Below are 14,462 nucleotides of genomic sequence, written 5' to 3' on the forward strand. Positions count from 1 at the left end.
CATGGGATAAACCAGATATTTTGGGTGGTTAGTTAGATAATGGCTGTATATTTAAGCTATACCTGGGCTATAAGTCAGTTCTAGATGCACAATTAGATAATGGGCTCTATATTTGTCAGGGAAGGACTAGGCTAGGGGTCAGGGGAATTTTCCCCTCTTAGGCCAGTACTGATGTTGGGTTGGGGACCCCAAGTAGAGGTACTCTACCAATCAGACCTTAGTCAAGGAAGGACCTGTCCTGAGGGACAACTGCTGGACATTATAGGAACTGTTTCTTTTTTAGAACTGTAATCACAGCACCTGGTTAGGTCCTCCAGTACCTATTTAGGTATTCTGTCATGTGACCTAATATAGAGTGCAACAAATGAAATCAGTAGCAGAAGATTTACATATGTCAGGTGCGATGATCAGAAATCTGAATATGTAGCAGGTAGGGGTATAGATAAAAGGGGGATATGAGACAGTGGCGGCCCATCCATTAGGGGCACAGGGCCCCCCCCCCCTATCCATAGCATCCTAGCCCCCTAATCTACCTGCAGGGCGTCGGATGCATGGATTCCAATGGGGGAATTTTTTTTTTTGAAGCACATGATTAGAGCCAGAGGCTCTAGTTGGCTTCAAAAAAGGATGGGCTCGGGGGGAAGAGCACTTTGGCCTGAGCCCACCCAGTTGTTTGACAATAGCGAATGATTATTCGCTATTGTCACACGGATTCTCCTCCTGGCCAATCAGGAAGCAGGTCCTGAGACCCGTTTTCTGATTGGTCCTAGGAGAAGCCATCCTATTGGCGAAGGAGTAGGAGGGAGGAGACGCAGGGGAAGCCCGACCAACGAAGGGGGACACGGAGGAGACTGAGGCCTCCACATGTCAGTCCAGGGGCAGCACAGGGTGAGTGAGCTGACGACCCAGGGGGGGGGGGTATGGTGTGCGGTGCGGGCTGGAGCTGGTGTGGTCCGTGGTCAGGTCCGTCTGACGCCCCCCCCCGACCCATAGAGCACCAGCCGCGACTGGTATGGGAGCTAAACCCCCCAAAGCATCAGTCCATGGCACATGCGGTTGGACACTCTAAAGGGCAGGAGCCACACAGCCTGGGCATCTTTCTGCTTACTGCTCCTCTCCCGGGCCATGTATGGACAGTTCAGCTAGGAGAAAGGGGAGGAGAATCCTAATTGGCTGTAAAGACACTAGCTGCATGGTACAGGGAGCCAGAGAAAGTAGAGCCAAGCCCCAGAAGAATGCAGGAGTGTGTAGTACAGAGGAAGAGAAGCAGAGAGAGAAACAAAGTGAGCTGTTCTGTGTAGAAAGGAGAGGGATCAGAGAAGGAAAGGGCAGGGAGATGACAACTGCACTATGTACGCTGGGCTGTATATGGCATGCTCCCCACCAATGTTATCTGCACGCAAGGCTGTATATGACATGCACCTTGTCAACTGCACTCTGTATACTGGGCTGTAAATGACATACTCCTGACCACTGCACTCTGTATGCTGGGCTGTATATGACATACTCCTGAGCACTACACTCTGTATGCTAGGTTGTATATGACATACTCCTTTGCCCTGCACTCTGTACGCTAGGCTGTATATGACATACTCCTGAGCACTGTACTCTGTATGCTGGGCATTGGCACTATGATATACTCCTGACCACCAGTGTTAATTTCGTCACCGAAAATATTTTTGTTAAGGAATCTAACACTATTTTAGTTGACAAAAATATGACTAAAACTAAAGCAATTTAGATGACTAAAATACGACTAAACCTAAATTGAAATTTATTGTCAAAATTAACACTGCACTACCATATGATAAATGATAATTTTTTTCTTAATATTTAGTGTGTGTAAATTATTCAGGTAATATGTGCAATGGAGCCAACAGAGTTTACAGTTTTTTTTTAATAGTTGAAATATTTTTGTTTGTTTATGAAACTTGGTTTTATTTATAAAGACACTATATATCACCATGGCTAAATCTGTGTCTGTAGTGCATGTTCAAACCTTAATACCAGAAATAATGACATGTTGTTCGATTTTTACTCCAGGAGTATATAATGAGTCTGGAAATTCTAGAGAAATGCTTAAATAATACATTACAATTAAACGAAACCCATTCGATTTTAGTAGACTAAAACTAAAACAATTCAGATGACTAAAATACAACTAAAATAAAATGGTATTTTAATCAAAAGACTATGACTCAAACTAAATTGAAATTTGACATCACAATTAGCACTACTGACCACTGTACATTGGGCTGTTCATGACATGCACTGACCACTCCACTCCACTCCACATGCTGGGCTGTATTTGACATGTTCCTGAACAATGCACTTTTGCTCAGTAGTCACTATATTAATGATGTTCTTGCTAAAGGTAGGCTGTTTGCTGAGGACTGTGCTGAGATTTGTGCATGTTGGTTAAACTCCTTAATTGTGGCACTGTAATTAACCACTTGCCGACCAGCCGCCGTAGTTTTACAGCGGCAGGTTGGCTCTGTTACACGCAACGACGTACCTGTACGTCGTTGCATGTAGCAGACAGTGGGGGCCTACACGCGCTCCTGGAGGCACGCACATGCGCCGATTGGCTATAGGGGTGTCAGGGTGCCAGGAAACCAGACCACACGGAGATGCAGGTAAAATAAAGCAGTTTGTTGGAGCAAACAACAATAAACACACAGCAAGAGTAAGGAAGTGGGAGCAGGAACAAGCCGGGGTAAAGTCCAGAAGCAGGTAGTCATTCAAGTTGGGGTTGATTCTAGAAGTGGGTGGTCTGCCAATTCCAGGTCATCTGCCGATGCCGGGTCGTCTGCCGATGCGGGGACGAGAGCCAGGAGAGTTGTCAGCCAAGTCAGGTCATACAGGGAGGAAAACGGAGAACAGAAGACGGCCAACAGAGATGCATCTTGAAGCACAAACACAGGGGCAAGAACTGCAACCCATCAGGTGATAGATATATTCAGGTGTGCAACATCATCACTGTGCGTTACCCAGGCAGCAGGCAAGTGATTATGCAATCAGAGTCTATAAGAGGCAGCAGTCTGCACATGTCCAAGATGGCTGCCAACAGGAGGGCAAGGTAAGACTCTAACAATACCCTCCCCTCAATGGCCCCTCCTCCACGGAGCAAAACACAGTTTCTGAAGAAAGTGAGCATGGAAAGCACGGAGAAGGGCAGGAGCATGAACATTCATGGAGGGAACCCAGGAGTGCTCCTCAGGACCATAACCCTTCTAGTGCACCAGGTATTGAACTTGACCTTGGAACAGACGAGAATCCATGATGCTGCTAACCTCATAGTCCTCATGATTGCCCACAGAAATGATACGAGGGCAAGGAAGTGACGAAGTATAGCGATTGCAAACCAGTGGCTTCAAAAGTGACACTTGAAAGACATTGGAGATAGGCATGCCAGAGGGAAGACCAAGGGCATAGGACAACCGGTTCACCTTACGGAGGATGCGAAAAGGTCCAACAAAACAGGGTGCCAGTTTTTGAGTGGGCACCCTGAGGTTGAGATTACGAGTCAACAACCGCACCCTCTCCCCGACCTGGTACGAAGCAGAAGATAAACATCTCCGGTCTGCCTGGAGCTTCTGATATTGTGCAGAGACCCGTAAAGACTCTTGAATCTGCACCCAAGAGGAACGGAAGACACATAGATGATCCTCCACTGGCGGGATATCCTGTGGTGAGAACGACTCAGGCAACACAGCGGGTTGGAACCCATAATTGGCCATGAATGGAGACATTCTGGAAGATGAGTTGATGGCAGAATTCCTAGCAAACTCCGCCCAGGGTAGCAGATCAACACAATTGTCCTGATGGTCAGAGATGTAGCAGCAGAGAAATTGCTCCAGAGCTTGGTTGGAATGCTCAGCAGCACCATTGGACTGCGGATGGTAGGCCGAGGAGAAGGAGAGTCGAATACCCAACTGGGAGCAAAAGCAAACTGGCTCCCACGGTCCAAGACAATCTCCTTTGGCAACCCGTGTGAACGGAAGACCTCCCTGGCAAACACAGAAGCAAGCTCCTGAATGGTAGGCAGCCGCTTAAATGGAGCACAGTGGCATATTTTGGAGAACCAGTCGACAACCATGAGGATAACCATGTAACCTCGAGACGCGGGAAGTTCCTCAAAAAAATCCATGGGCAAGTAAGACCAGGGATGCTCCCAAATTGGGAATGGGATGCAGTAGGCCCAAGGGAAGGTGCCGAGGAGATTTGTGTTGGGCACAGACGGAACAAGCAGCAACATACGCAGCAACATCAGTGCGGAGAGATGACAACCAGAACTGACGAGAAATAGCCCAGAACATCTGGTTCTTAGGAAACGCTGAATGAAACGGAGACCACTGGGGCAAGGCCATTGTAGAACAGCTGAAACCTTCTGAGGGTCCATGGAGAACCCTTCAGCAGAATTTATGTAGCCCAAGAAGGCAACCTAGGACAGGTAGAATTCACATTTCTCAAGCTTACAGAAAAGCCCATTCTCACGTAACCGTTGCAGTACCCGTCTGACATCCAGGTAGTGTGATTCAATGGAGCCCGAGTAAATCAAGATGTCGTCCAAATAGACTACCACGCATTGCTGCAACATATCACAAAATACATCATTAATGAACTACTGGAAGACAGCAGGCACATTGCACAAGCCAAAGGGCATCATCAGAGGTTCGTAATGATCGGTCGAACAATTCAGTAATCAATAGAATTGGGTATGCATTCTTGACTGGGATGGAATTGAGGCCCCTATAATCAATGCAAGGTCTCAACTCACCCCCCTTTTTCTTTAAGAAGAAATAACCGGCACCGCTGGAGAAGTGGAGTTGTGAATGTGCCCCTGGGCAAGTGCATGCGCAACGTACTCTTCCATGCGCAACGTACTCTTCCATTACCTTATTCCCTGCAAACGAGAGAGGATAAATCCTGCCACAAGGGGGAATGGAACCAGGTTGCAAGTCTATGGCACAATCGTATGGGAGGAAGAGTACCAGCGTGCACCTTATCAAATACATCTTGGTCCTAAGTACCTTAACAGGCCCATGGATACAAACAGCACCACACTGTGGGGATCAAGAGAGAATCTTGACCGACTGCCAATCAAAGGTCAGATTGTGTTTCAGAAGCCAAGGGTACCCCAAAACAATGGAGTAGTGTGTGAACGAAATAACCTGGAAACAGGTCGACTCCCTGCGAACAGCCCCTATCGCCATATCAACCGGAAAACAATATCGCAGGTAACCTGTGCCGGTTGTAGTGGTCTGCCATCAATTGGCTCGATAGCTAGTGGAGAAATATGAGGCTGCAAGGGTATGGAATTCGCAGTAGCAAACATACTGTCAATAAATTAACCGCCAGCACCAGAGTCTACCAACGCCTGAGTAACCACCGAACCCATTGCCCAGGAGAGGACAACTGCGATTAGCGTTTTATCTTTATGGAAAACCGGGGACGAGGAAATTCCACCTAAGAGGACCTTAGGTGCGAGCGTTTTCTGGATAGATCAGACAAGATTGCAGGAAATGCCCACCAAGACTGCAATACAGGCACCTGCCCTCCTTCCTCCTAAAGGCCTGCTCAGCCTCGGAAAGGAGAGTGAACCCCAGCTGCATGGGTTCACAGCCAGACGCACAATCCCCAGGACGCGTAGAATGTGAGGGAGGAATGGGTGGGAAAGAAAACGTTGGAGCCAATCTGGTAGGAGTCCTCCGCAGGTGCTCCTTAAATGATGGTCTCTCCCTGAGCCTGGAATCGATCAAAATCAGAAAGGAAATGAGAGCCTTGAACTCGTCAGGGAGATCCTTGGCCGCAATCTCATCCTTAAATGCATCGGAGAGACCATGAGAGAAGACAGCCACCAGAGCCTCATTATTCCAGCCCATCTCTGCTGCCAGGGTATGAAATATGATGCCATACTCGGCAACGGTTCATATACCCTGTTGAATGGACAGGAGCAGCTTAGCAACAGAAGCAGAGTGAGTAGGCACATGGAATACATTACAAAAGGAGGCAATAAAACTCGGGGTGCCAGGAAACCAGACCACACAGGGATGCAGGTAAAATAAAGCAGTATATTGGAGCAAACAACAATAAATGCACATCAAGAGTGAGGAAGTGGGAGCAGGAACAAGACAGGGTCAAGTCTAGAAGCGGGTAGTCGTCCAAGCCGGGGTCAAGTACAGATTCAGGTAGTCTTCCAATGCCGAGTCATCTGCCGATGCCAGGTCGTCTGCCGATGCCAGGACAAGAGCCAGGAGAGTGGTCAGCCAAGCCAGGTCATACACGGAGGAACACGGAGAACAGAAGGCTGCTAGCAGAGATGCACCTTGGAGCACAAACACAAGGGCAAGGGCTGCAACTTATCACGTGATAGGTATAGTCAGGTGTGTGACATCATCACTGTGTGATGCCCAGGCAGCAGGCAAGTGATGATGCAATCAGAGTCTATAAAAGGCAGCAGTCTGCACAAGATGGCTGCCAACAGGAGGGCAAGGTAAGACCTTGACAAGGGGGAGCCAATCAGTGGGTCCGGTGGACGCAATGTCTGCTGGGCACCCGCGATCGCTCCCCATGGAGACAGAACGACGGTCGGTCGATGTAAAGAAGGCATACCGCTGTTCTCTCAGTGATGAACACAGGGATCCTATGTTCCTGCTATTTAGGAACACAAGTTTCTGTGTTCATCCAGTGAATGCGACCCCCACACAGTTAAAAAGTAAACTGTGTAAACAGCACTGAGGCTAAAGTTTAAAGGCTCTGCAAATTTTGCCAGACCCAAAATGTGTCATGGTACGCTGTGCATGCCACCTATTTTTTTCCTCTGGGTTTCCAAAGCTGAACCCTTCCCTAGGTAAAAAATGTATTACAGCCCTGGTACCAGGTAGGGATTTTATGCTTAACATATATATTATGTCACTGAATACAGGTCCTATTCTGTCAGAGGTCCGAATTAGAGCAGGATTAATCTCAATCCCTCTCTTTCTCTCGTATACATTTAACCTCACTGACTCCTGTCCATCCTCTTCATTATCCAACCTATGTCCTTTAAAACACCCATCTATCATCATTCCCACCAATCACACTTTTGGGTTGATTTACCAAACGCAAATATAATGTGCACTGCAAGTGTACTTGGTCCAGAGCTTAGTAAATGGGGTAAAGATTCACTTTGCAAAAAATAGTCAATAAAATGCAAGGAAAATAAAAAACAGCATTTTTGCTTGCACATAATTTGATGATAGAAACCATCAGATCTTCCCCTCATTTCAGAGCTTTACCTCAGATCTAGAGCAAATGCACTTTCAGTGCAAAGCATATTTGCCTTTAGTACATGAAACTCTCTGCACGGGACACTTCTTTTAGACCAGAGGAAACGGTCCATACAATGCAATGTCCAGTTTGCTGTCTTTGCCCCCAGGTAAAATGATTCTAGTTCTCCGCTGGTATTTAGGCTATATGAGTGCCATGAACCAGCAGTTCTTGATGTACAGTTGCATATATACCTTTACATTTAGGCTGTATTGGTGCTATAAACCGGTAAGTCTGGATGGACAGTAAATAAATGATTATATGCTTAGGCTTTATTTGTTTTAAAGAACAATGGTTCCTAAAGTACAGTTGGATTCTTTTGTTGTATTGGCTGTAATCAGCAGTTCTAGATGTATAGTTAGATACATATTAATATATGTATGGTTTATCTGGGCTATAAAAGCTGCCCTGTAGGATAAACTGCTCTATGTTTAGGCTGTACCTGTGCTATAAACCATCAGTTTGGGGTGGACAAATGGATAAATGGCTCATTAGTTATGTAGCACCCTCCTAGGTAGGTGCCAGAGAGGGAGTATAGTTTTGGATCCTTTCCGCTTACCAGAAGGATTGCCATGTAAATCTTTATTGTTCTCAGCCTACCAGAGAGTATGATCTGCTACTGAGGTGTGCTCAATGTGCTCAAGTGCAACTCAGTTTGTTTGAAGTGTTTCACACTGGTCCAATAGGGAGGCATATTGGACAGTGGGAGGAAACCTGACAAATGAGTGCAAAGGCATTTAGTAAAGCCCTGGTAATTGGCAGAGGAAAGTGCCTCAGTATATGCTGGGATACTGTGTAAATGCCAGGAGCACATGTGCTTGGGGTCTTTTCAGCTGGAGAGCCCGGAGGGAGGGGGCAGCTGCCTCCTTCTCTGTAGAAGTTGCCATGTGGGCCTAAAAGGCCTAGAGAGGAACTGAACCCGGAGGTCCTGTAAAGCTGACTGGAAGGGAGACACTGGAAAGATCTGATTCTGCATACAGTCAGTACAGATCTGTGTAAAGGGGCCTGACCTGAGGGGGGCCAACCCTTCAGCTAGAAGAGCCAGTGGGTGTGTGTCAGTAAAGGGAATGCTAGAGAGTGTCCTGAAGAGAATGTAGATCACCAAGTCTATTGCTTTAGAAAAAGCAAGGTGACTTAACCCTTTCCATACACGTGGCAGTATGGTCAAGCAGTGTGACTGCTTCCACAAGCAACCTGGTGAGGCCAAGTGAGAGTTGTCCTTATCAACTGTATATAGTTCCAGTTGGAGTAACCCACTATATCCTTCCCCCATCCAAGTTCCACAATAAATACTAAAATTCAACATCCCTTAACTGTTTATTGAGTAACGTGCCATTTGGAGTAAGGATGAATGTGTGAACTGTACCCTAAGCGACTGTCTGCTGGTAATCAGAAGAGGCCTAACAAGCCAACATACAGCAAGCCCTACGGGGACAGTGCTACAGTTACGCTATGTGTCTGATATGAGACAATTGGTTCTAGATAGACAATTGGACACTGTTTTAAGTAGACAATAATAACACTGGTTAGCCTGTGTTGTTCCTCCACAGCAGCTATGCTGTATTTTTTTCTGCTGATAAGATGTAACTAGGTTGAAACCAGCTGTACAGGAGTCCTTGGTTACATATAATTGTGTAAAAGTAGATGTATATGGTGCATATATATATTCACATCCATGTCTGATTTACAAAACTACCAAAATAATCATTTACATAGATGACTTGTTCGTACAGGATGAAGCCATGACATTATATTCAATATACAGTATGTTAACTCTGGTAATCTACAGCACATACAGCAGTAAGGCCGGCCATAGACAGTTCAAATTTCTGTTGGCTCAGCAGGAACTAGCCAAGATTTGAACTATGCCAAGGCAAGCAAATTGTACCAAGCTGATTGATCAATCAACTTGGGTACAACCAGCCTGCTTGATTTTGTATGCAATTATTGCCAGTGGCTAGTATAGCCGCTAGCAATAATAATTGTCTTCTCCCAGCGGGGATGGCTACGTGGTTGCAGGAATGAAATTTGCTCCGTGTATGGGCTGCCTAACTCTTTCAGTCTGATGGCAAGTATACCACAGGGGACTGTGGTATACCAGATCAGCTAAGTTCCTTAGGTTAATATGGAGGTTGTTACGTCCTCATTATCCCTAAGGTCCTCCACAATGTCACGGGTCAGATTTCCAGCTAGCTAACCTGTAATACATTTTTATAATAGGTCAGAAGAGCCTGGTCAGTGCGCTTCTCAGGCTCACAACACTTCTGACCTTGATTCATTTTCTAGTCACTTAATTCTGGGACTTAAAAGATCCGTCCTCTGCATAACTGCTATTTACTAAGAGCAGAGGACAGCAGCAAACGGCTTGACTAATAGATTCCTACAGATATGGAAACCGAATCTAAATGAAAAAGGCCTGTCCAAGTATTAAAAAAAGAAGGACAGAGAGGGCAAATTTGTTAAACCGATATTAAACCCAAAACAAAAAATTTTACTTATTGTAGGTTACCTATCAGTAGATGTGGTGGCTGCATTTGTTTTCTTTTTTTAAAGGCTTTTTCCTCTGTTTTCACCTTGGCCAGAAACACACCTCCTGTATTAGAGTGCCTACACTCTGTATGAAGGAGCACGGGGGCACAGCAGACAGCAGCATTGTCAGTCTAGGGGCAGGGGTAGTGTTAAATGTACTAGCAGATTTAAATACACTTACATATCAAAGCCAAACTCCAGCTCACACTGCATAATCAGTTTCATCAAAAATGTTTTTTCTTTTTGGAATAAAGGTTTTACATGAATTAATAAAATCTGATCACTAAAAGCACCCCTGCCAGTATTAAATGGTTTGCCTCATCCTACGTTCTACTGGAGAGCTGTATGTTCGAAAAACAACAAGCTTACTGGCTGGATCACCAGATGAAAACAGAAGAAAGCCTAAAAAAGAAAATTAATGCAGCCGCCACATCTAAGAATTAGAATTTGTATTTATTACTGCTTTAAAGAAAATCTATGGTCACAGCATACACTTTCATTTTATAACTTCAGAGTTGCAACAACACTATAAACAATAGTTATTTTTGACAATTCCGCATAAGCTAATTTAAGCAATCTCCTTTCATGTTGTGAGTTCTGCCTGTCCACTGACCATCTCTTTCCACAATTTCCTTGATTCCCCCTATGCTTTGCAGCTTCTCTTATTCTGTTTACTACAATTTCCAAGGACTATATATCCCATGGTACCTTGCTGCCTGCAAGCAGTGGTTCCTGTACTTACTCTGCCTCCTGAAACTCATCCTCTCAGCACCTCTGTAGTTTAGAAGGCAGGCTCTGTGAATTCTGTGAAACAGCAGTGGCTATCAACAGGGCATAATGAATACCTGTCACAGAATACAAGGAAATACACGTGCTGTGATCTTCACAAAGTAAGTTTAAATACTTCAAGATCATTCAGAGTAATAGTAGTAGTAGTAGTAGTAGTCAACACATAATTGAGATACATTCATTATGGAAAGGAATATATGATAGGGTAACAGATGTCTCTGGTTTCCAGGTATAATCCTTGATTCAAGGAGAATGTTCTTGGATGTGTCTCTGTTTTTAAAAATGTGTCTCCAGCCTGGCTGACCAATGACACATAATCACCCGGCTATCCAGTGTGACAGGCTGCTAGGATGCAGGCTGCCATGCCTCCCACCTGCACCATAGAAACAGATAATGCTCTGCGACCAAGCCACATGTTGTTATTGGTTTCTATAGTGCTGTCAGCCAAGCCGGGCACAAGGCAAGCTGGTAGAAAATATATTTGGTGTAAACCAAAAAGGAACTGCGCAAACAGAGTGATATTTGACAACTTAAATAAATTAATTAGTGAATAATAGGGAACTTCTTCCACTAGCGAGCAGCAATAAAAACGTGAAAACGCAATATGTGATAAAGAAAAAGTTATTGCGCTCAGCAATTGGACTCACAATAAAGTGCTATAGTGCATAAAAGTGGTGATGTATCTCAAATAAATCACATTAATAAATAAACCAATTCTAATCATATGTAAACATTAATATAGTCCTTTCATGGGTGAATAAATAAATGCAGTCCTTAAAGTGCTCGGTGCAAACTAATTGTCTCAGCAGCAAATTGGACTTAATATAAAAGCCTTCACCAATCACCATCCACCCAGTGCTCGGATAAAATACTTCTTACCAGAAGAAGTTGACCCCTTAATTACAGGGGGTCACAATCAGCGTATGTCTCAACAGGAGCTCCAGGTTTTCCTTAACACTGTCTTCACATCAATTGTGTAGTGGACCAGTATGTATGGATACCTCCGGAACTCCGGACATCGTATTGTAAAGAATAGGAAAACTCCAATAGTGTAATATTGTCAGGTAAACAGATTTAATTAAAAAGTATTGCACTTACTACATAGCGGTAAGATAAACGCCACAAAAAACAAATCGTTCGGCTGCTTCAGGTGGATGGGACGCCGCTTCCGCATCTGCGCTCCACCCCACCGGAACTCTACGGTCTCACGCTTCCCGACACACGTTTCGTCAGGCGTGCTGACGTCATCAGGGGATCATGTGACTGTACACTTCCTCACATATTATATAGAGGCTAGCACAGATTTCAGCATCCAATCGCTAGTCACCGGAGTTAGAACCGCCCATTCTTTACCAGACTGATGGGTTCTTCCCCTCAGTAAGGGTGCCTCACGGGGACATATTTAGGAGGAAAAATTTGGAACAACCTTTGAACTATAGTTGCCGTTCGGTTTAACCATTGACTATCTCAGGACCAACCAATACAAATTCTGTCTGTGTTCCTTACACTCCCAGTTGCGATTCCAGTTCATAAATACATGAAACTACATTAAAGGATGGGATGCTGTGTGTGCTAGAACATTTCAAACAATATTTCCAAAGACAATATTTCAATATTAATACACTATATACTAAAATATTTTTATTCCAACATCCTAAAATTTAATTATACGACATAAAATTATGTGATCATAATATAAGGATAAATGTAAAATTATTATTAAAATGATGAATGCCAGGTTGAAAGATGATGGGAATTAAAATTCATATATATATATTTAAAAATTGGAAATAAAACAATTCAAATCAATATCAATATTCATACCCAATGGCTCTAACGTCTTCATTTTATAGATCCATTGGGTCTCATTCATGGAAACTTTTTTGGTCATATTTCGGGCGCCACCTCGCCCCCTCCTCTGAAAACCCCTCTGGGATTGATTTTCTGGGGTATAGGCCAGTGGGGAGTAATTATTGGAGGTGGGTATATTGTATTGGGAAGGATTGAAATGCCGTGGTTTAATACTCCTATTTTCAGGAAATTCATATGTACTGTCGTTATCAAAATTAGGAGTTCCTCCAATGGGAGTGAAGTTGGGGTCAGTAAACCTTTCAATCCCCATTTCTCTCACCAGTGGGGACTGTACAGGATTGTTGGTCGTATTAATGGTGTTAGGTCCCAAGGCTTCCAACCATTGTCTGGAAGTTTTTAAAAATATGGTTGAAGATGATGTACGAAAAATAAAATGTAAGAAACAATATACGAGGAAAGAGTTGGAAAAGGGTCTTAGAGAATTGGAAAATCGCAAAAACATTGTGATACGAGGGGCAGACAAAGGTGGGGGAATAGTGGTCCTTAATAAAAGTGACTATAAGCAGGAGCTTGATAGATTGGTCGGTGACCAGGTCACCTATAGAAAATTAAGGACCAACCCCACGAGTAATCTCAAATTGAGACTAGCAAAACTAGTTGAGAAAGCTAAAAAGATGAGCATTTTAACAAAAAAGGAAGCACAGTACTTAGTACCCAAAGCACCTCGGCTTCCGACGATCTATCAGCTGCCAAAAGTCCACAAAAACAAAACCAAGCCTCCTGGGAGGCCTATAATCAGTGGAATAGACTCCATATTTTCCCGCATAGGAGAATATGTGGAACACTTTTTGCAGCCGATAGTACCTCTGTATCCGTCCCATCTTAAAGACAGCAAGCATCTAATAAATCTGTTGGAACAAGTGGAAGTACAACCCAATACGTTTTTAGTGACAATCGACATCGAGTCCTTGTACACAAGTTTAAAACAAGATGATGTACTGAACACCACTATTGCTGCTCTTAACTCAAAAACCAACATTAAGCCACGCCAAAAAAAGTTTATTTGTGACGCCTTAAGTTTGGCCATGGAAAACAATTATTTTTGGCATGACGGGGGCTACTATAATCAAATTAAAGGCGTTGCCATGGGCGCCAAATATGCCCCGAGCGTGGCAAACATCCTGCTAGGCCAATGGGAAGAAAGCAAAATTTTTGCAAACCCAAATCCTTCTCTAGTCCTCTACAAGAGATTTATTGATGATCTACTCCTTATATGGAGTGGATCAGAGGAGTCCTTGAAAACATTCCTTGAACGCATTAACAGGAATCAATATGGCCTAGTATTTACAGCCACATGGGATAAAGTGTCAGTAAATTTCTTGGATTTGACCCTGGTGAAACAAGGTGGGTCTGTTTTTACTAAGAGTTATTTCAAAGAAACTGATAGAAACAGTTATATCCCCACCAAAAGCTGTCACCACCCCAAATGGCTGGGTGCGATACCAAAAGGACAGTACATGCGTATAAAACGCAACTGTAGAAATGATGAGGATTACCTTACCCAGTCTGACCTTTTAACAGCTAGGTTTGTGGAAAAAGGTTACAAACTGGAGGAGGTTTTAAAAACAAGAGACCTAGTGCACCAAATGCCCAGAAATGAGTTATTAAGAACAAAAAATAGGGCTTCAGATAATAAGGGTGAATTGGCCTTTCTGACTGACTCTAATAGGAATTACAAAGAAATTGAAGCGATTGTCCGGAAGTATTGGCCTATTTTAATGAAGGATAGAACTTTGAATCAAATACTACCGGCCAAACCGCATTTCATTTACAGGAAAGCGCCGAATCTCAGGCACATGTTGGCACCCAACATACCTGACCCTCCAAAAAGAAAGTCGACCTTTCTAGATGTTAAAGGTTTCTTTCCTTGTGGGAAATGTAATGCTTGCCAAATGACCAAGAAAAACCCCAGAAAAGTCACCACTTTCCATTCTAGAGTTACAGGCCAAAGATTTCAAATC

General features: G+C 44.0%; 1 protein-coding gene across 1 annotated transcript in view; it reads right to left on the reverse strand.

Annotated features, from left to right (window-relative positions):
* The window catches only part of DBH (dopamine beta-hydroxylase), a gene marked incomplete at its 5' end in the record, with an annotated part of 140,893 nt that overhangs the window by 44,602 nt on the left and 81,829 nt on the right, over positions 1 to 14,462 (reverse strand). The gene's annotated exons all lie outside the window — the stretch shown is intronic.

Source organism: Pelophylax lessonae (assembly GCF_965119305.1).
Source record: "Pelophylax lessonae genome assembly, chromosome: 7".
NCBI lineage: Eukaryota > Metazoa > Chordata > Amphibia > Anura > Ranidae > Pelophylax > Pelophylax lessonae.